Here is a 23036-nt window from a genome sequence, read left to right on the forward strand (position 1 = left end):
TCCTAAAATTGATGGCTCTGTCAGGATCTGTGGCGACTACAAGGCCACCATCAATGTACAAGGGATTGTTTGTTTATAACAGGTGCCCATTTGGCATTCGATCAGCGGCCGTGATGTTTCAACGAAACATGGAAAGCCTGCTTAAATCCATTCCTGGAACGATCGTATTCCAAGACGACATCCTCATCACGGGTCAAGACACTGAGGAACACCTCCACAACCTGGAGGAGGTGCTACGCCGACTGGACCGGGTAGGCCTGCGACTCAAGAAGTCTAAATGTTTGTTCTTAGCTCCTGAGGTTGAGTTTCTGGGCAGGAGGATTGCTGCAGATGGGATTTGGCCCACCGAATCCAAAACAGAGGCGATTCGACAAGCACCCAGGCCCTGCAACACATCGGAGTTGCGTTCATTTCTGGGACTGTTGAACTATTCCGGGAACTTTCTGCTGAACTTGAGCATGTTGTTGGAGCCGCTATATGTGCTCCTGCGTAAGGGTTGCGATTGGTTTTGGGGGGGTCTGTCAGGAACGGGCTTTTGATCGGGCGCGAAACCTACTTTGTTCAAACAAGTTGTTGACTCTGTACGACCCTGTAAAAAATTGGTTCTGATATTTGATGCATCGTCCTATGGGATTGGGTGCATGTTGCAGCAGGGCAATGCTGAGGGTCAACTACAACCTGTGGCTTATGCCTCCAGGCCGCTCTCTCAAGCAGAACGGGGATATGGCATGGTCGAGAAGGAAGCGCTTGCATGTGTCTATGGTGTAAAAAAAAATGCATCAGTACCTCTTTGGTCGGAAGTTTGAATTAGAGACGGACCACAAGCCATTAACATCCCTGTTGTCAGACAGCAAGGCTGTCAATGCCAACGCATCAGCTCGCATACAGCGATGGGCTCTCACGCTGGCTGCTTATGACGACTCCATCTGGCAACGGCCCGGCACTGAAAATTGCGCTGACGCGCTCAGCAGGCTTCCACTGGCCACCACTGAGGGGGCAGCGGAGCAAAGCGCCGAGATGGTCATGGTTGTCGATGCCTTTGACAGTATAGGCTCCCCCATCACAGCCCGCCAGATCAATATCTGGACGAACAGAGATCCCCTCCTATCCCTGATTAAGAAATGTGTCCTGACTGGGGATTGGGCGCCCGCACACGGAGCATGCCCTGAGGAGGTCAGACCATTCCGCAGACGGATGGATGAGCTCTCCATCCAAGCCGACTGCCTACTATGGGGCAGCAGGGTAGTTATGCCCCAGAAGGGCAGGGAAACATTCATCAGGGAACTCCACAGCGAGCACCAAGGCATTGTGCTGATGAAGACCATTGCCCGGTCACACGTTTGGTGGCCTGGAATTGATTCAGACCTGGAACACTGTGTTCGCAGGTGCACGACGTGTGTCCAGCTGGGTAATGCCCCCAGGGAGGCCCCGCTCAGCCCGTGGCCCTGGCCCACCAGGCCATTGTCACGCATTCATGTTGACTACGCGGGCCCGTTTATGGGTAAGATGTTCCTTATTGTGGTAAATGCGTACTCGAAATGGATCGAGTGCATCATTCTGAATTCATGCACGTTATCCACCACCATGGAAAGCCTACGTGTGATCTTTGCAACCCATGGCTTGCCGGACATCCTGGTTAGTGATAATGGCCCATGTTTCACAAACTACGAATTCCGAGAGATTATGTTGGGCAATGGCATCAATCACGTCAGGACTGCGCCATTCAAGCCAGCCTCCAATGGCCAGGTGGAACGTGCGGTCCAAATCATTAAGCAAGGTATGCTCAGGATTCAAGACCCTCCCTATAATGCCGCCTATCGTGTCTCCTGCTGGCCTATAGATCCTGACCGCACTCGCTCACGGGGATCCCGCCTGCAGAGCTACTAATGAAATGGACACTCAAAACTCGGTTGTCCCTCATTCACCCAGTCCTGACCGACATAGTTGAGAGCAAGCGCAAGTCACAAAATGAGTACCATGACCGTAATTCGAGGGGGAGATGTATAGAAATAAATGATCCTGTATTCTTCCTCAATCACGCCATGGGGCCCAAATGGCTTGAGGGCACTGTAATTGACAAAGAGGGGAATAGGGTCATCGTGGTTAAACTCAACAATGGCCAGATATGCCGTAAGCATCTGGACCAAAAAGGTTCAGCATCGACACGGAGGAACCTGAAGAAGCCCATGAGATGGAACTCACAACACCGCCAGCGAACGAGCAACAAGAGCAATCAGAAGAATGCACAGTCCCTGCGGTCAGCCCAGACAGGCCGGAATCACCACAGGTGACAGACACTCACGTCAGTGTTCAACAACCAGAGCCCCAACTGTGGCGCTCCACAAGGGAGCGTAGACCACCTGAAAGACTAAACCTATGATCCCAGTAAGACTTTGGGGGGGTGGGGTGGGAGGTGATGTCATGTATGTAACCACAATGTAACACCACTGTATTACTGTATACACTCAACCTAGATGCACATCTTGACCACCAGGGGTGAACTTGTGGGAGACACTCCTTACCTGATCACACAGGTATAAAAAGGGAGGTCCCACGCAGGGTCATCGTCTTTGGAGTCCTGTGAATAAAGAGTTATGGTCAGAGAGTGACCTTGTCTCCAGAATGTGCCTCATGTGGTTTCATGCTGTAGAGTAAGGACTTTACACAGCCAATTCTCTCAACACCTGACATTGGGGGCGGGGGGAAGGGAGCACGAGACAAGGGACTAGAAATAGATAACTGAAAGGTAAAAGGTAGTTGTTAATTGTCAGGCTATAATGGTGTAATGCACGAATAAATGTTTCTGTATCTTTAGGCATTCTCGGGTACCAATCTGTGTGCAATGGTCTAGCAATATGTCTTAGATATGAGGGTCTTGCAGGCTAAAGAAGTAGTCACTTTCATATTTAGTGGAGGATCTTTTTTGTGCAGTCAAGGGCAGACTTTATTTTACATAATTCCTGAAGTTAAGCTAAGCTAAGTTCTGATCAGGCTATTTTTGGATGTTCATGCCAGCTGGAAGGGGTTCTTCCTTTCTCTGAATACCATTCATATGAACTTCGTCCACTACTTGAGCTCTCTCATCTGGCATTCCTTCTTGGGGCTCCTGAATGCCTACTCCTGTTGTCAGAGCCAGATTGTGGAGCACACAGCATACCACAGTTATTCTGGAGGCCTTTTTGAAGGGTGTAATGTATGCACCTGTGAGTATGCTCACAAGCAGTCACGTGATGTTCACAAGACTCAATAAAACCCCAGCCAGTTGAGTTCAAGGGATCCACGATGAGGCAGGTGGTTGTGAGCCTGGTTGATGAACTGGTAATGTGTAGTGTGATTGTTAAACCTTTGCTAATAAACCAACTGGATCTTAATGGCAATGCATTGCTATGAATTTAAGCAAAGAACCCATGAAGCAAATACATTACAAAAGGAAGGACTGTAAGGCTCCTCCTGACCAGTCCAGGCACCAGAGCATGATTTGAGAATCCTAATGGCGTGCTCAGTTATGACTCTTGTGGAAGAGTGAGTCTCATTGATTCTCTTCAGCATTGTCCCATACATATGTGAGGTTAATATTAACTCCACTTTTATATTCTGAACTGCAAGTATTAGTCTGAATTTTGAGAGCAAAAACCGGTTCTTTGCATTGTTCAGGCAGCTTGGTGGCAAATCACCGCTATTCAACTGGCAGTGGCCCTCAAGTAGTTCCTGGAAGGGGGAGGAGACTGGCGGGAGGGGAATGATCAGGAGAGATGAGATAAATAATTGGGAGTAGAGGCGACTGGGAGGGAGCCGGCTATGTTCATTGGCACATCCTGCACTTAACATTAAACTGGACATTAAAGACCGCAGGTTAGGCTGCATCTAATAATCACAGGGAGCACATCGCAGGAAATTAAAATTAATGGAGTGGAAATTGGAGCACGTTGTGCCCGTTTTTTGGGTTGAAAATGGGGGGGCTGGGGGGTGGAAGGACTAATTTCATGGGGCTATGTCCTGGACCCCTGAAAACGTCTGAAATATGTCCAAACCAATATTGGGTCAGGTGATGTTTTTTTTTTGAGACATCCCGGTGGCCACCTAAAACAGGCTTTAGACTCTTTGCATATGCTAATGTAGAGTCTAAAGCATGTTTTAAGACTCATTTCCTGAAATAAGGCGCCTGCCCTGCTCATGTTTTGCTGCCATGGATGCCGCTTAACAAGAGACTGTTTTGGTTTATTTTTTAAACTTCCATGTGTCACAGGAGTGCTCCTCCTGGCTCCGCAGCACTGCTGAGGGCTACAGCTTTCCGCGATCGTTCTCCTTCCCCCTGTGTGAGACTAGCCTGCGGCCATCGCCAGCAGGGCAGGTGGCCCAAATTGGGCAGATTGAAACAGTTGAGCTGACTTTGGAGGCATGGCAGGTGCTGACAGTTCAGCCCAATTATCATGGTGAAGCCTGAAGCCCAATTTCAGGTGAGCTTTGGACCCTCTGGTTTGGGCACAAGCTGCATTCGCACATCAGAAAATGGGCCATAACGAATTTCAACCCCAGTGGACACAAAATCATGGGTCATGTGCCTGCAATGTGCTCCCTGAGAGCATCTTGTTGGAAGAACGGAAGTGCGGAATCAGCCCCAGTATTTCATCTTGTTTTCTTTGTGAATAATACTACATATCGGCCCTTAAATTACACCTTGTAATAATAGTATACAAACACATAAAGCACCTGTATGAAATACCTCGCTCCATTATTTAAACAGAGGAATTAACCCATTCAAAATAGATGGGTCATGCATTCACTAAAACAACAGAGAGAAATTTCAGGTGATTGTGTTAAGAATGTGTATGCTATTGTCTCAGAGCATAATTCAGGTACCTTGGTTCTTCTTTTATTTACCAGACCCTCAAATCTGGCTCGAAGCTTATGATGTACAGGGTTGCAGCGATACCCGCCCGCCTGTATGGCTCAGAGACATGGACCATATACAGTAGACATCTCAAATCGCTGGAGAAATACCACCAACGATGTCTCCATAAGATCCTGCAAATCCCCTGGGAGGACAAATGTACCAACGTCAGTGTTCTCGATCAGGCCAACATCCCCAGCATCGAAGCATTGACTATACTCGACCAGTTCCGTTGGGCGGGCCACATTGTTCGCATGCCCGACACAAGACTCCCAAAGCAAGCGCTCTACTCGGAACTCCGACAGAGCAAGCGAGCCCCAGGTGGGCAGTGGAAACGTTTTAAGGACACCCTCAAAGCCTCCTTGATACATTGCAACATCCCCAGCGACACCTAGGAGTCCTTGGCCAAAGATCGCCCGAAGTGGAGGAAGAGCATCTGGGAGGGCGCTGAGCACCTCGAGTCTCATCGCCGAGAGCATGCAGAAAACAAGCGCAGACAGCGAAAGGAGCGTGCGGCAAACCAGACTACCCACCCACCCTTTCCTTCAACCACTGTCCGTCCCACCTGTGACAGAGACTGTAATTCCCGTATTGGACTGTTCAGTCACCTGAGAACTCACTTTTAGAGTGGAAGCAAGTCTTCCTCGATCTTGAGGGACTGCCTATGATGATGATGATTTATATTGTAGTTGTTTCTTCCTATGGCTAAGATGTTGCTGTACAATAGATGTAAACACAATTTGGGGACTCAATTGTCACTGGGTTTTGCCTCCATGAGGACAGATAATTGAGGTTCCATTTTACATCTGTGAGTTTTCACTCATTCTAAAAGAGATAATTACTGCTCAGATTAATATTTCTTGACACTTACTTGACCTGGTGCAATGGTTTCTATTTTAGCCCTTTTACCAAGCTGAGTAGGGTTTTGGAACACCGTGTGATAAAATGTTTTGTTAAAATAATTAGCACAATGGGCTGGATTTTCGGCTTTTGTGATTTCGGGGCAGTAATGGCGATGGCACGGTCCTGATAATGCCTGGAAAAGGTTTGCACCCTCACCTGCAAAATTTGGCAAAAAATGAGGTTCCATGATCGGAGGCGCAAAATCAAGCATTACACAAAGAAGTTTTTGCGCCCAGCCAAAAATCGCGGCGTTAAAACGGTTTTGTTGATTTAAGGGACTTCATTGTTGTTCAGTGCGCTGCAACATAACATTGTATGTTTTTCTGGTGGGGGAGTTTTTCTTACTTCGTTGCAGTAAAATGTCTGTTTGATCCTTTGCCATTGGTGTCTTGTGTCTCATTCCAACGTTCAGCGGAGCTGTGCCTTTATGGGGGCACATAGCGTGCACAGTATTAGCTCTATCCTTCAGTTTCCTCCATTTAGGAGAACTGGACCATTATGAGCTGGCGACGTGCCATTCTTGGTCCAGCAGCATCTCCACACTGCCTCCCCCCTGGATGGTGCGGCTATCCAATGGGGACCTCGCCAGGCTCCACTTCATCATCCTCCTCTACCTGAGGTGGGCCTGCAATCCCCACTGGCAATGCCTGGCCGCTCATGACGGCCAGGTTGCAGCATGCAGCACACCACAATTAATTCAGATACATGTTGAGGGGAGTATTAAAGGCTGCCTCCAGAGCAGTCCAGGCATCGGTCTGCGTGTAGGAGATGGCATATCTCTGTCAGCACTTCCTTTCTGAAGCGCAGCCTTCTCACACACTGCTCCTCAGAGAGCTGGAGGTATGAACGTTGGTGCCTATAAACCTGTGGGGGATAAACCCTCCTCCCCAGATGTCTTTGGCCTCTCCTCATCTTTGGCCCAACATGCCCAAGAGCTCTTCTTCTAGCTTGATGCAGCCTGGCAATAGCATGCAGCATGATATGCTGGCGAACTAATATTAACAGAAACATAGAAACATAGAAAATAGGTGCAGGAGTAGGCCATTCGGCCCTTCGAGCCTGCACCACCATTCAATAAGATCATGGCTGATCATTCCCTCAGTACCCCTTTCCTGCTTTCTCTCCATATCCCTTGATCCCTTTAGCCGTAAGGGCCATATCTAACTCCCTCTTGAATATATCCAATGAACTGCATCAACGACTCTCTGCAGCAGGGAATTCCACAGGTTAACAACTCTCTGAGTGAAGAAGTTTCTCCTCATCTCAGTCCTAAATGGCCTATCCCTTATCCTAAGATTGTGTACCCTGGTTCTGGACTTCCCCAACATTAGGAACATTCTTCCCGCATCTAACCTGTCCAGTCCCATCAGAATCTTATACGTTTCTATGAGACCCCCTCTCATTCTTCTACACTCCAGTGTATAAAGGCCCAGTTGATCCAGTCTCTCCTCATATGTCAGTCCAGCCATCCCTGGAATCAATCTGGTGAACCTTCGCTGCACTCCCTCAATAGCAAGAACGTCCTTCCTCAGATTAGGAGACCAAAACGGTACACAATATTCCAGGTGATGCCTCACCAAGGCCCTGTACAATTGCAGTAAGATCTCCCTGCTCCGATACTCAAATCCCCTAGCTATGAAGGCCAACATGCCATTTGCCTTCTTTAGCGCCTGCTGTACCTGCATGCCAACTTTCAATGACTGATGTACCATGAAACCCAGGTCTCGTTGCACGTTCCCTTTTCCTAATCTGCCGCCATTCAGATAATATTCTGCCTTGGTGTTTTTGCCACCAAAGTGGATAACCTCACATTTATCCACATTATACTGCATCTGCCATGCATTTGCCCACTCACCTAACCTGTCCAAATCACCCTGCAGCCTCTTAGCATCCTCCTCACAGCCCACACCGCCACCCAGTTTAGTTTCATCTGCAAACTTGGAGATATTACACTCAATTCCTTCATCCAAATCATTAATATATATTGTAAATAGTTGGGGTCACAGCACTGAGCCCTGCGGCACTCCACTAGTCACTGCCTCCCATTCCGAAAAGGACCCGTTTATCCCGACTCTCTGCTTCCTGTCTGCCAATCAGTTCTCTATCCACGTCAGTACATTACCCACAATACCGGGTGCTTTGATTTTGCACACCAATCTCTTATGTGGGACATAGAAACATAGAAACATAGAAAATAGGTGCAGGAGTAGGCCATTCGGCCCTTCTAGCCTGCACCGCCATTCAATGAGTTCATGGCTGAACATGCAACTTCAGTACCCCATTCCTGCTTTCTCACCATACCCCTTGATTCCCCTAGGAGTAAGGACTTCATCTAACTCCTTTTTGAATATATTTAGTGAATTGGCCTCAACAACTTTCTGTGGTAGAGAATTCCACAAGTTCACCACTCTCTGGGTGAAGAAATTCCTCCTCATCTCGGTCCTAAATGGCTTACCCCTTATCCTTAGACTGTGTCCCCTGGTTCTGGACTTCCCCAACATTGGGAACATTCTTCCTGCATCTAACCTGTCTAACCCCGTCAGAATTTTAAACGTTTCTATGAGGTCCCCTCTCATTCTTCTGAACTCCAGTGAATACAAGCCCAGTTGATCCAGTCTTTCTTGATAGGTCAGTCCCGCCATCCCTGGAATCAGTCTGGTGAACCTTCGCTGCACTCCCTCAATAGCAAGAATGTCCTTCCTCAGGTTAGGAGACCAAAACTGTACACAATACTCCAGGTGTGGCCTCACCAAGGCCCTGTACAACTGTAGCAACACCTCCCTGCCCCTGTACTCAAATCCCCTCGCTATGAAGGCCAACATGCCATTTGCTTTCTTAACCGCCTGCTGTACCTGCATGCCAACCTTCAATGACTGATGTACCATGACACCCAGGTCTCGTTGCACCTCCCCTTTTCCTAATCTGTCACCATTCAGATAATAGTCTGTCTCTCTGTTTTTACCACCAAAGTGGATAACCTCACATTTATCCACATTATACTTCATCTGCCATGCATTTACCACTCACCTAACCTATCCAAGTCACTCTGCAGCCTCATAGCATCCTCCTCGCAGCTCACACTGCCACCTAACTTAGTGTCATCCGCAAATTTGGAGATACTACATTTAATCCCCTCGTCTAAATCATTAATATACAGTGTAAACAGCTGGGGCCCCAGCACAGAACCTTGCGGTACCCCACTAGTCACTGCCTGCCATTCTGAAAAGTCCCCATTTACTCCTACTCTTTGCTTCCTGTCTGACAACCAGTTCTCAATCCATGTCAGCACACTACCCCCAATCCCATGTGCTTTAACTTTGCACATTAATCTCTTGTGTGGGACCTTGTCGAAAGCCTTCTGAAAGTCCAAATATACCACATCAACTGGTTCTCCCTTGTCCACTCTACTGGAAACATCCTCAAAAAATTCCAGAAGATTTGTCAAGCATGATTTCCCTTTCACAAATCCATGCTGACTTGGACCTATCATATCACCTCTTTCCAAATGCGCTGCTATGACATCCTTAATAATTGATTCCATCATTTTACCCACTACCGATGTCAGGCTGACCGGTCTATAATTCCCTGTTATCTCTCTCCCTCATTTTTTAAAAAGTGGGGTTACATTGGCTACCCTCCACTCCATAGGAACTGATCCAGAGTCAATGGAATGTTGGAAAATGACTGTCAATGCATCCACTATTTCCAAGGCCACCTCCTTAAGTACTCTGGGATGCAGTCCATCAGGCCCTGGGGATTTATCGGCCTTCAATCCCATCAATTTCCCCAACACAATTTCCCGACTAATAAGGATTTCCCTCAGTTCCTCCTCCTTACTAGACCCTCCGACCCCTTTTATATCCGAAAGGTTGTTTGTGTCCTCCTCAGTGAATACCGAACCAAAGTACTTGTTCAATTGGTCCGCCATTTCTTTGTTCCCCATTATGACTTCCCCTGATTCTGACTGCAGGGGACCTACGTTTGTCTTTACTAACCTTTTTCTCTTTACATATCTATCGAAACTTTTGCAATCCGTCTTAATGTTCCCTGCAAGCTTCTTCTCGTACTCCATTTTCCCTGCCCTAATCAAACCCTTTGTCCTCCTCTGCTGAGTTCTAAATTTCTCCCAGTCCCCAGGTTCGCTGCTATTTCTGGCCAATTTGTATGTCACTTCCTTGGCTTTAATACTATCCCTGATTTCCCTTGATAACCACGGTTGAGCCACCTTCCCTTTTTTATTTTTACGCCAGACAGGAATGTACAATTGTTGTAGTTCATCCATGCGGTCTCTAAATGTCTGCCATTGCCCATCCACAGTCAACCCCTTCAGTATCATTCGCCAATCTATCCTAGCCAATTCACGCCTCATACCTTCAAAGTTACCCTTCTTTAAGGTCTGGACCATGGTCTCTGAATTAACTGTTTCATTCTCCATCCTAATGCAGAATTCCACCATATTATGGTCACTCTTCCCCAAGGGGTCTCGCACAACGAGATTGCTAATTAATCCTCTCTCATTAGACAACACCCAGTCTAAGATGGCCTCCCCCCTAGTTGGTTCCTCGACATATTGGTCTAAAAAACCATCCCTTATGCACTCCAGGAAATCCTCCTCCACCGTATTGCTTCCAGTTTGGTTAACCCAATCTATGTGCATATTAAAGTCACCCATTATAACTGCTGCACCTTTATTGCACGCACCCCTAATTTCATGTTTGATGCCCTCCCTACTACTACTGTTTGGAGGTCTGTACACAACTCCCACTAACGTTTTTTGCCCTTTGGTATTCTGCAGCTCTACCCATATAGATTCCACATCATCCAAGCTAATGTCCTTCCGAACTATTGCCTTAATTTCCTCCTTAACCAGCAATGCTACCCCACCTCCTTTTCCTTTTATTCTATCTTTCCTGAATGTTGAATACCCCTGGATGTTGAGTTCCCAGCCCTGATCATCCTGGAGCCACGTCTCCGTAATCCCAATCACATCATATTTGTTAACATCTATTTGCACAGTTAATTCATCCACCTTATTGCGGATACTCCTTGCATTAAGACACAAAGCCTTCAGGCTTGTTTTTTTAACACCCTTTGTCCTTTTAGAATTTTGCTGTACAGTGGCCCTTTTTGTTTTTTGCCTTGGGTTTCTCTGCCCTCCACTTTTCCGCATCTCCTTTCTGTCTTTTGCTTTTGCCTCATTTTTGTTTCCCTCTGTCTCCCTGCATTGGTTCCCATCCCCCTGCCATATCAGTTTAAATCCTCCCCAACAGCACTAGCAAACACTCCCCCTAGGACATTGGTTCCGGTCCTGCCCAGTTTGTACCGGTCCCACCTCCCCCAGAACCGGTTCCAATGCCCCAGGAATTTGAATCCCTCCCTGCTGCACCACTGCTCAAGCCACGTATTCATCTGCGCTATCCTGCGATTCCTACACTGACTATCACGTGGCACTGGTAGCAATCCCGAGATTACTACTTTTGAGGTCCTACTTTTTAATTTAGCTCCTAGCTCCTTAAATTCGTTTTGTAGGACCTCATCCCTTTTTTTACCTATGTCGTTGGTACCAATGTGCACCACGACAACTGGCTGATCTCCCTCCCTTTTTAGAATGTCCTGCACCCGCTCCGAGACATCCTTGACCCTTGCACCAGGGAGGCAACATACCATCCTGGAGTCTCGGTTGCGGCCACAGAAACGCCTATCTATTCCCTTTACAATTGAATCCCCTATCACTATCGCTCTCCCACTCTTTTTCCTGCCCTCCTGTGCAACAGAGCCAGCCATGGTGCCATGAACTTGGCTGCTGCTGCCCTCCCCTGATGAGTCATCCCCCTCAACAGTACCCAAAGATGTCAAAGGCCTTTTGAAAGTCCAAATACACCACATCCACTGGTTCTCCCTTGTCCACTCTACTAGTTACATGCTCAAAAGATTTGTCAAGCATGATTTCCCTTTCATAAATCCATGCTGACTTGGACCAATCCTGTCACTGCTCTGCAAATGCGCTGGTATTTCATCCTTAATAACTGATCCCAACATTTTCCCTACTACTGATGTCAGGCAAACCGGTCTATAATTACCTGTTTTCTCTTTCCCTCCTTTTTTAAAAAGTGGTGTTACATTAGCTACCCTCCAGTCCATAGGAACTGATCCAGAGTCGATAGACTGTTGAAAAGTGATCACCAATGCATCTACTATTTCTAGGGCCACTTCCCTAAGTACTCTGGGATGCAGACAATCAGGCCCCGGGGATTTATCAGCCTTCAATCCCATCAATTTCCCCAACACAATTTCCCGCTTAATAAGGATATCCTTCAGTTCCTCCTTCTCACTAGACCCTCGGTCCCCTAGTACCTCCGGAAGGTTATTTGTGTCTTCCTTCGTGAAGACAGAACCAAAGTATTTGTTCAATTGGTCTGCCATTTCTTTGTTCCCCATTATAATTTCACCTGAGTCCAACTGCAAGGGACCTATATTTGTCTTCACTAATCTTTTTCTCTTCAAATATCTATAGAAGCTTTAGCAGTCGGTTCTTATGTTCCTGGCAAGCTTCCTCTCGTACTCTATTTCCCCCCTCCTAATTAAACCCTTTGTCCTCCTCTGCTGAATTCTAAATTTCTCCCAGTCCACAGGTTTGCTGCTTTTTCTGGCCAATTTATATGCCTCTTCCTTGGATCTAACACTATCCTTAATTTCCCTTGTTAGCCACAGTTGAGCCACCTTCCCTGTTTTGTTTTTACTCCAGACAGGGATGTACACTTGTTGAAGTTCATCCATGTGATCTTTAAATGTTTGCCATTGCCTATCCACCATCAACCCTTTAAGTATCCTTTGCCAGTCTATTTTAGCCAACTCACGCCTCATACCGTCGAAGTTACCTTTCCTTAAGTTCAGGACCTTATTTTCTGAATTAACTGTGTCACTCTCCATCTTAATAAAGAATTCTACCATATTATGGTCACTCTTCCCCAAGGGGCCTCGCACAACAAGATTGCTAATTAGTCCCTTCTCATTGCACATCACACAGTCTAGGATGGCCAGCTCTCTGGTTGGTTCCTCGACATATTGGTCAATAAAACCATCCCTAATACACTCCAGGAAATCCTCCTCCACCGCATTGCAACCAGTTTGGTTAGCCCAATCTATATGTAAATTAAAGTCGCCCATTATTGCCCCCATTAAATTCTCTCACTGACTTTGTAAGGACACTGTAATGGTAGATAACACTGCCGCTTTCAAATCGGAGCTTCACCTCACGCAGCGTGATGTGCAACCTGTGATATATTCTTTACGACATCACAAACACACATATACACAAGAAGGCTCTCCAAGAACATAATCCTTTTATTATATTTACATGAGTAGCTGCATTACATCGATTGTCCACTAGGTGGAGCAGCAGTTCACTTGGTGGAGCTCGATATTACACTTCTTCCTCCTTAATGAAAAAGTCATCAATAACAAAATAATTATCATACATAACTTGCATGGTTATATACAACAAAAGTTATGGGGCTGGAAATTCGGCAGGTTTGCACCTGTTTTACCGCCATGGGGGGGGGGGGGGGTGGTGCGTGAAATGTGATTTTGTTTTGGTGGTAATGCGGCACACAAAATTTAGCACCTGGACGGAAAATTCGGCAGTGATTTTGAGCCAGCGGTAAAAATTAGTGCCCGCTCGTTTTTTTAAACCATTTTTATGATGTCAATTGGCGTGCAGCACTCCTCTATCGCCACGGGCGGAAAATTCGCCGATATCGGCATTTTTACCGCCCGTCAAAAAAACACACCCGAAAAAATTAAGTCTTACCAGGTCGGACCCACGACGTACCCGGTGCGAATGGCGCCATCTTGAAAAACGAAGCAGAAATTCAGTGCATAAAAGGATTTGGAGGTAAGGTTGCGTTTTACACATTGAGGTTTTGTTGAGTTTATAGTTCATTTTTAAGGCTATTTGAGGACATTTAAAAGAATGGGGGCTTGAATGTCTCTGCCATTATTGCTGGCTGTTTTTTCTATGCAGCATCGAGCTAAATGAAGGCTTAATCAAGAGCATTTTGAGCGTAATCAAAGAGCTCGTAGACGAAAGGGAGGAGGCCTTACCCCCCACGAGTTTACAGGGAACATCACTCATGCCTGCAGCTGTCTGAGGCACAGTGCGTTTGAAGGCTGCGCTTTCGAAAAAAGGTGGTCATAGAGATATGCCAGCTCATACAGCCTACCAGCAGCATCAGGACTGTACTGCCCGCCGAGGTGAAGGTGACTGCGGCACTTGCCTTCTATGCCTCCGGCTCCTTTCAGGCATCAGCAGGGGACATATGCTGCATCTCGCAGTTCGCCACACATAGCTACATTCGCCAGGTGACTACTGCACTGTACGCATGCAGGATGGACTTTATAAAGTTCCCAATGACCAGGGAGGCACAGACTGAGAGGGCTGTGGATTTTACATGAAATGCTGGCTTCCCCAAGGCTCAGGGTGCCATTGACTGTACGCTCATTGCCCTGCGAGCACCTTTAGAGGAGCCAGAGGTTTACTGAAACCGAAACGGATTCCACTCCCTGAATGTACAGATCGTCTGTGACCATACACAGTGCAGCATGGCAGTAAATGCCCACTTTCCAGGGAGCATCCATGATGCTTTCATCTTGCGTGAGAGCGGTGTCTCATGTTTGTTTGAGCGTCAACCACAAGGCCAGAGCTGGATGCTGGGGGACAAAGGTACGGCCTTGCCACCTGGCTCATGACTCCCGCCTCCAGAACCCTCAGACACAAGCCAAGCATCGCTATAATGACAGCCATTCAGCCACATGCAGCATCATCGAAAAGACAATTGGAGTGCTCAAGCAACGCTTCCGATGCCTGGACCACTCTGGAGGCTGCCTACAATACTCCCCTTAGCAGGTCTCCGAGTTCATTGTGGTGTGCTGCATGCTACACAACTTAACCATCATGAGGGACAGGATTTGCTACTGGGGACTGCAGGACCACCTCAGGAGAGAGGGGAGAAGGAGGAGAACGACGACGATGAACCCATGCCACCACCCCCACCACCACCACAGGGGAGGCCACGTAGAGCTTTCACCACTGCAAACGTCTTACGTCAGCAGTTCATAAATCAGCTCTTTGCTTGAACAGTGAAAGGCACGTTTCACCTTTGCCTGCCCACTCTATCCCACCATCTTGACTATTTTCCTTCTTAATCTGCAAATGAGACACTGCACAAGAATGGTTAAGGTGAACAAAATAATTTATAAAACATTTGTAAATTTATAAAACCTTTGTACATTCTTGAAACTTTGTAACTTTAATTTTGAAACTTAAATGCATTTTGAACTTGAACACAATTTGTTAAACTTTTAAAACTTTTATAAAATAACTAAAACAGGAAAACAACACCAAAACAACAACAACACAACAACAATCCCTGCACCGAACATCTTTTAACTGCGGCCAATACCCCCCACCACCCCGCCGCACCCCCGATCTTAACCCCCCCCTCGCTTCTTGACCCTATCCCTATCCGCGTTGCGATCAAGATGGTGTGCAGCAAACCGCACAGAATGTTGCTGTTGTTAGGGGAGAGACAATGGAGATGCCATTGAACCTCCTGGAGAAGCTCGGGGTATAGAAGGACCGACATCTGTTGGAAGGCTCTTGCTCGGTCTCAACACTCACAGGTGCTGTCGGTTTGGGTGGTGTGACACTGGTGACTGTAGTGCCAAAAGTCGAGACTATCAATTGCCGCAGGCCATTGACAGCCTCGGTGTTCTCCCGCATCGCAGCTGCAATCTGCGACATGCCCTCCCTCATTTCCGCAGATAGTGCCGCAATGTTGCCGGAAATGCCTCCCAGGACCTCGAGGAGCTGTCAGCTGAGCTCGATGCTCTCCCTTGACAGTCCCACCGTATCCAAGTGTATGCCTGCCTGTTTTTCAACAGACTGGCTTTGCCGACTCAACCTCTGAAGAGATGGCACACGGGGTTCAACCCTGGGGCTGCGTTGCTGCACGAGACTTGGACCCGCTGCTTCGGATTGGACGCAGCCTGTGAATGTGGCTTCCCCCGAGGAACTTGTGGCCGCAGCTAAAAGAGGTGGTGACTGCATTGCCCTCCTCCATTCCCTCCACCCCACCACCTCCCCCCCCCCCCCACCCTCGCAACAGCTTCATGATTTTGTTCCTCCCGTGGGGGGTCCTCAACATGGCCCTCATCGTCCTCCTCGACCCACACACGATGGGCTGATGTGGAGGCTTCCATAGGAGGATGTGGCACCTCGGAATCCTCATCTGCAAAGTAGAAAACAACAGACGACTTGTTAGCAGCAGGGGAGGGTGCAGCGTGACATGAGTAAGGTCACATAGTGCAGGCTTATTTGAAGGACCAGCACTACTGCATTATATGTCATCGAGAGACACTGCATCACATTACCTGAATCCAAGTCAACAGACATTGCATCACATTGCCCCAATCCTAGTCCACAGGTACTACATCACATTGCCGCAGCCCTAGACCACAGACACTGCATCACATTGACGCAGCCCTAGACCACAGGTACTACATCACATTGCTCCAGCCCTAGACCACAGACACTACATCACATTGCCGCAGCCCTAGACCACAGGTACTACATCACATTGCCGCAGCCCTAGACCACAGGTACTACATCACATTGCCACAGCCCTAGTCCACAGGTACTACATCACATTGCCCCAACCCTAGACCACAGGTACTACATCACATTGCTCCAGCCCTAGACCACAGACACTACATCACATTGCTCCAACCCTAGTCCAGAGACACTGCATGGCATTGCCCCAACCCTAGTCCACAGACACTACATCACATTGCCCCAACTCTGTCTTCACATATGGACAACTTTGTTGCAATGTGTTGTCCCAGACACTGATAGCACGACTTCAATGCGCTGTTACCTTGACCAGTTGCTGAGGCCTTGGGGCCCAAATGCCTTTTACTTTTAATCTGCAGGCGATTCACCTTGGTTGTCGGACGACTGGAAATGGTGCGAAATTCTCTGGAGTATTGGTTGACCATATCCACCAACATAGCTGTCTGACACGCTAAATCAAAAGTCAAGTTAGGGGTTGTCAACAACTTTCTTCTGATCGCTTTATTTTTCATCCCATAAACAAAGTGGTCACGTAATGCTCAGTCCTGAAAGTTCAAGAAATGACAGTGAATGGATAGCTTTTTTAATGCTACAAAGTACTCACTGATACTCTCATCAGTTAACTGATTTCATGTTCCAAAACGATAACTTTCAGCAATTTCCAGGGGCTCAGGACTGTAGTGCTGTTCTAACTCAGTTAGAATCTCCGTCAGTGGTGTGTGCTTCGGGAACAAGCAAATTTTTCAGGGTTTCATTCTGGGTCCTGCTTCAGTCAAGAAAATAGCTTGTTTTCTTCCTAACACCACCCGTTTATTGTTTTCATCATCGGGGACTTCGACGATACTATTTGCGGTGAAAAACATTTCTAGCCGCTCCACATACATTCCGAAAGTCTCTCGGTCATGATGAAACTCACCCAAGTGTCCTGTTATTCCATAGGCACAGCCATCTGGACTCTGGCAATGTCAACAAGTGTGCTTGTAATTTACCTTGGATTTTTAGCTGTGTTACAAAACAAAGAACCTCTCAAAGTCTCTCTGTTGTTTGGCAGGAATCAGCCACCAACAAAAATTTCAGCTAGGGAATCCGATTATCCTATCCTCATCGCCAATGTGATATATTCTTTACGACATCACAAACACACACATACACAAGATGGCTCTACAGGAACTTGTCATGTGACCTTGTCAAATGATCCTTTTATTATATTTACATGAGTAGTTGCGTTATATTGGTTGTCAACTAGGTGGAGCAGTAGTCCACTCAGGGGGCTCTATATTACACAACCGTCACAGTCAATGTAGGATCCTCATCCCTCCATTTAAATACGCCGCCAGGAACACCTGCTGCAGCCTGGGAACGTCTGTTTTTATAGACTTTTCCTGGGGTGGGCATTTAATGAGGCGTTCGGGCTGAATTTTGGATCTGGTGCCCTAGCGGAGCATTGCACGACAATTGACGTCATGATTTCAGTGAAAGTAGAGGGTGGGGCGGTACGTTTTTGCGCCCCTGCAAACCACGATGAGCTGAATTTGCCGGCCGGGCGGTAAAAGTTGGATGCCTGCCATAACGCCTCGAAACACTCTTTATCGCCCCTCTGGGGCGCTAACTGAGGCGCTAGCGAGCCGAAAATCCAGCCCTATAAACTTTAGTATTTTGACTATAATGATGAAGCCTATCAGAAAGCTCTGCCTGTTTCTGAATCACCAGGTGGAAGGGGAGATGGCTACACTGTGAAGATGTGTATACCACTCACCTATTTTTACAGTCAGTGGGGAGGCAGTCTCAGTAGCCTCACTGAGCGTTTTTTGTACAGCCCGCAAAAGTTTGGGACCGCCTCTCTGTGTTTCTATTGGCTTTCTTGTCCCAGTAAGAGAATTGCAGACCACACATTTCCCATGGTGCCATTGGGATAAGGGAGCTGTGTTTGTTTATTTTAAGGAGTGAGGGAAATCAAGTTTCAGTGTCGGCTCCACTCGCAGGAACGGCAATTTTGATCAGGCCCTGAAAGTAAAGGTGAAGGTGTGGCAGGTCACTGGTCGGTGTACTGGAACCGGCTCTGCTGGCATTCTGCCCAATTTGGCAAGGCCTGCAAAATTCCAGTGAGGGGAAGGTGAGAGATGCTGTGAATCCCGCTGAGAACGCAAGACAAGCTTCCAAACCTTCAGCAGCCAGAGGTAATCAATCCCTGAGAGGATCGATTACCTTAAACAGAAGCCCATTGGCTCCACTGGGATCTGAAGATAGGGTTGCCAACTCTAGTTGGATGCATTCCTGGAGGTTTCATCACATGACCTCCAACCTCCAGTCCAGCCATTTTTACCAATCTCGAATATTTATATCATTAATAACGAGTGTACAAAGAAAATGAGAGGGGAAAAAAAACACTTTTTTTTATGCCCCAATGATTTTTCTCCTGGATTGCTCACAGCAGCATCCTGGAGATGAATCTCTAATTCATGAAGACTCCAAGGTAAATTTTTTTTTAAATTTTTTTTTTTAATTTTTAAAAAATTGTAGCCAATCTTTCCAATTCTTTGTCAGATCACAAACGCCAGAGGTCACCTTGCACACATCAAGGATCACCCTGCGCTAATGCTCTTAGCCAAAAGGCCTAGAGCCCAAGCACCGTTCCTGGAAGTACTGCAATACCAGGTTCGTGCCATGGAGGTGGATGGGTCAGCAACCCCACACACCTCCTATTTCCAAAAAGCATAGGAGAACCACCTTCCTGATCCAGGGAGAACCACATTGGGGTCATTGTTACTCCCCTGTCAGGTCAGTTACGCATGATCTTAGCCAAAAGGCCGAGAAGCGAGGTAATGCTGCAATGTTGGCAACCCTAACTGAAGGAGGCAAAATAAAAGCGACCTTTTCGTTGGGCCCTACCTGGATCTCACTGCCACCCCCAGAACAGCATGGCACTGCTCTGATCTTCAGGGCTCCTTTTGGGGTGGGTGCAACTGAAGTATTCCTTCAGGCATGGGCTTCTGTCCAGAGTATGCAGGTGATCCCGCACAGGATTTGCGTCTTAGCTCTTAAGACTGGCAGAGTAGGTTGATCTGAACTTCGGCCCGCATAGCGTGAAAGCAACTTTAATTAGGTTTGTTCAGGCTATACACACTACCTGTTATTAGAGAGTAAATGTAGACTAGGATACTCCTCCTTGGGGCAAAGTTCTGCTCGCCCCTCTGAACTCCGCCCCCCCCCCCCCCAAACCCCCACCACTCCCAACCTCAACTCATTTCCATAACTTGGGCCTCATTAAGGATGCATGGCGGGCTCTCAGGAGGATTCCTGCCACCAAAAAGAAGTCTGCCATGGCAAAGAGGAGAATCTCAATGAGGCAGGGACACCACAGCAGCACAGGAAGAACCGGCGAAGCTCCATAAATGAGCAGAAGCACGCCAAAGATTGGAATCGTCTCACTGAAGATCTTGGTCGGAACATGTGGCCTTTAGCAGGGAAGTGTTAGGGTCCAGACTGGAGGGAAGGGAAGCTGGTACAATGTCCTCTTCCTCCACAGGGCTAGCGGGGTGGACCTCAACGATGTTGCCGCTGCCTCCTGGGACCCACCTTCCGGATGGTGGCCCTGGGAAGCAGTGGTACCACAAGCAGACCAGGAGTGAAACCCACCAGGGACCCGGGACCTACCGATCCAACTGCCCGCGCCCCCGCCCCCGGTAGGTCGTTATTTACATGCAGTCAGTCAGTCAGTCAGTGGGAGCGGGGGAAGAGGGAAAGAGAGCCCAGGGCAAACCCAAAAGGATCGTGGGAGGGAAATACAACTCAGGCGGTAATGCGGCTGCCTGTCTCACTGCCTACATTTTCCTTCATTCTCCACCACTCAATTTTGGGTGGGATCCCAGAGGAAATCCCAGTTGTACCTTTGGTCCTCTTCCATTGAACTGGTCAAAGCCTGCACCATGCATGCTCCAACCAGTTGTGACTCAGCTGGCAATTGAGGTCCTATATACGTCATAGGCCCCTTTTAATATGGAAATCGAGTTTCTATCTCCTGAAACAGGAGGACGCTTTGGACACCCAGAGGTAGGCTTCTTTTAAAATGGTGCTGGCTGCATCGCCAGTGTTAACTGGGTGGTAAGGCTACTGACCCCATTTGAGGCCATTGCCACTCAATTAACGCCAAGCAAAATGCGTGAAAATCGACTTCAGAGTGTCTAATATACCCTCATTCAAACCCCTTCTCCCCTTCACTAACTGTATTCAATTTTTAGATGGTCTACTGAAGAAGAACAACAACTTACATTTATATAGCGCTTTTCACGACTTCCAGACATCTCAAAGTACTTTACAGCCAATTCACTATCACCTGTTTTACACTATCGCACACAGATAAATATGTTTCACTGTATGGCATTAGAGACACTGATATGTTTACCATGAAATGTACAGGTTTTCATAGTTTAGAGGTTTAATTCTAGCTCCTATCCTCTTTCACTGAGCGCAGTTCCTAATGCCCAACTCTGTTTTAAAGGATGGGGTCTATCTCATGGATCAGGTCCTCTCATTTCTGACTCGTATGCTGGATCCAAGCTCCCAGCTTTTCTTAGAAACCAGACCTACTTCTTGTCTGCAGCTTCCATGACTCTTGGCAGGCCGTAAGTTCTCTTTCCGCTCCCTGCCTTTCTCACTGGGCAAGCTCATTCCTGTCCAGAGGCAGAGCCTGAGAAAGGGCCCTCACAGCTAACTACTAACCCAGAGGTAAAACCACAGGACAGACTCACCCTACAACACGTCTGGGTGGATATCTTAAAAAGTGCAGGTTTACATTTTATTTGCAATTTTGCAGAAATCTTAGATTCAGCAAATTAGCATTCAAATTAATCTTTTTGCATCATTGAACTAGGAGTAGGCTATTCAGCCCCTCGAGCATGTTCCGCATTCAATTAGATCAAGGCTGATCTGTATCTTAACTCGATCTGCCCGCCTTAGTTCCATAACCCTTAATACCCTTGCCTAACAAAAATCTATCAATCGCAATTTAAAAATGTTCATTTGACCTAGCCTCAGTAGTTTTTTCGGGGAGAGAGTTCCAGATTTCCACTACACTTTGTGTGAAGAGTGCTTTTTGACCTCACTCCTATATGGCCTAACTCTAATTTTACGATTAAACCTTATTCTGGCCTCTCTCTCCAGAGGAAATTGATTCTCTCTATCTATTCTACCAAATCCTTTAATCATCTTAAACATCTCAATTAGATTAGCCCTTAATCTTCTACATTCAAGGGAATACAAGCCTTGTCTATGCAACCTGTCCTCATTATGTAACCCTTTTAGCCCCGGTATCATTCTGGTGAATCTGTGTTGCCCCCCTTCCAAAACCAATATATCCTTCCTGAGGAGCAGTGCCCAGAATTGAACGCAGTAATCCAGGTAGGATTTAACCAGAACTCTGTACAGCTGTAACATAACTTCCACCTCTTTGTATTCCAGCCCTCTAGAGATATTGGCAAATGTTTCATTAACCTCTTTAATTATTTTTATAAAGTGGCTTTATTAACTAACCAGTTAATAAAATTACTAAGTAACTATGGGCTGGAATTTGATCAGCATTTCCACCGAGTTTTCCTATTTTTTGGTGGAAACTTTGATCAAAGAGTTCCGCCGGTGGTTTCGAAATACCGCTGGGGAGCGGACCGCTGGCGGGCAACACTGAAAAAAACGCTTCCGCCCGAGTTTGGTGGTAGCGGTGTTCCGTAGTTGCTGGAAAAAAACACCGTCCAGGAGAAACCAGCTGGAGCAGCCCTTCGATCAGCAGTAGGTATGAAACCCTGCAAAATGTTTGTTTACATTCTTTTGCAGCGTTTCACTGGAAAAGGGTCCTGTGTATGTTTTCCGATTTTTGATTTTTAGTTTTTTTGAAAAATATTTTTTGTGTTTTCCCCCGTCCCAACATTTGGACTGCATTTTAACTAAATACCGCTCCATTTGACCAGGATCGCATTTTCTGCCAAGAATCCACGTAGAACACCGATTTTTCCCGCCGGGCGGAATTTTTTCAATTTTTTAATCAATTTTCCACTGTTCTCAATTGAATAATCTTAGTGTTTTTTGGGGCGGTAATCCGGTGGTGGCGGTTTTTGATCAAATTCCAGCCTTATAAGCCTTCACATAGCGCAGTTTTTAAGTGTTGTCCAATGTAATTTGCTGACTAGCCACAAGCGTAGCTACAGAGACAATATTATAGCACTAATTTTAGTCGTAAACGCATTACAGTCAATACAGATAAAAGTACTTCACATTGCATATTTACTTAAACAACTAGAACAACAACTTGTATTTATATAGCGCCTTTAGAATAGTGACACATAAGGCACTTCACAGAAGTGTTACAAAACAAAATTTGACACCGAGCCTCATACGGAGATATTAGGGTAGAGAGATGAGCAAAAGCTTGGTCAAAGAGATAGGTTTTAAGGAGAATCTTAAAGGAGGAAATAGAGGCAGAAGTTTAGGGAGGGAATTCCAGAGCTTGGGGCACGGCTACCAATGATGGTGCAATTAAAATCGGGGATGGTCAAGAGGCCAGAATTAGAGGAACGTAGATATCTCGGAATGGTGGGGGTCATTGTGGGGCTGAAGGAGATT

General features: G+C 46.9%; 1 pseudogene; it reads right to left on the reverse strand.

Moving 5' to 3' along the window:
- Positions 1–19042: 19042 nt before the first annotated feature.
- On the reverse strand, positions 19043–19243 carry LOC139251940 (U2 spliceosomal RNA; annotated as a pseudogene).
- Positions 19244–23036: the final 3793 nt, after the last annotated feature.

This window comes from Pristiophorus japonicus, chromosome 2 (assembly GCF_044704955.1).
Source record: "Pristiophorus japonicus isolate sPriJap1 chromosome 2, sPriJap1.hap1, whole genome shotgun sequence".
NCBI lineage: Eukaryota > Metazoa > Chordata > Chondrichthyes > Pristiophoridae > Pristiophorus > Pristiophorus japonicus.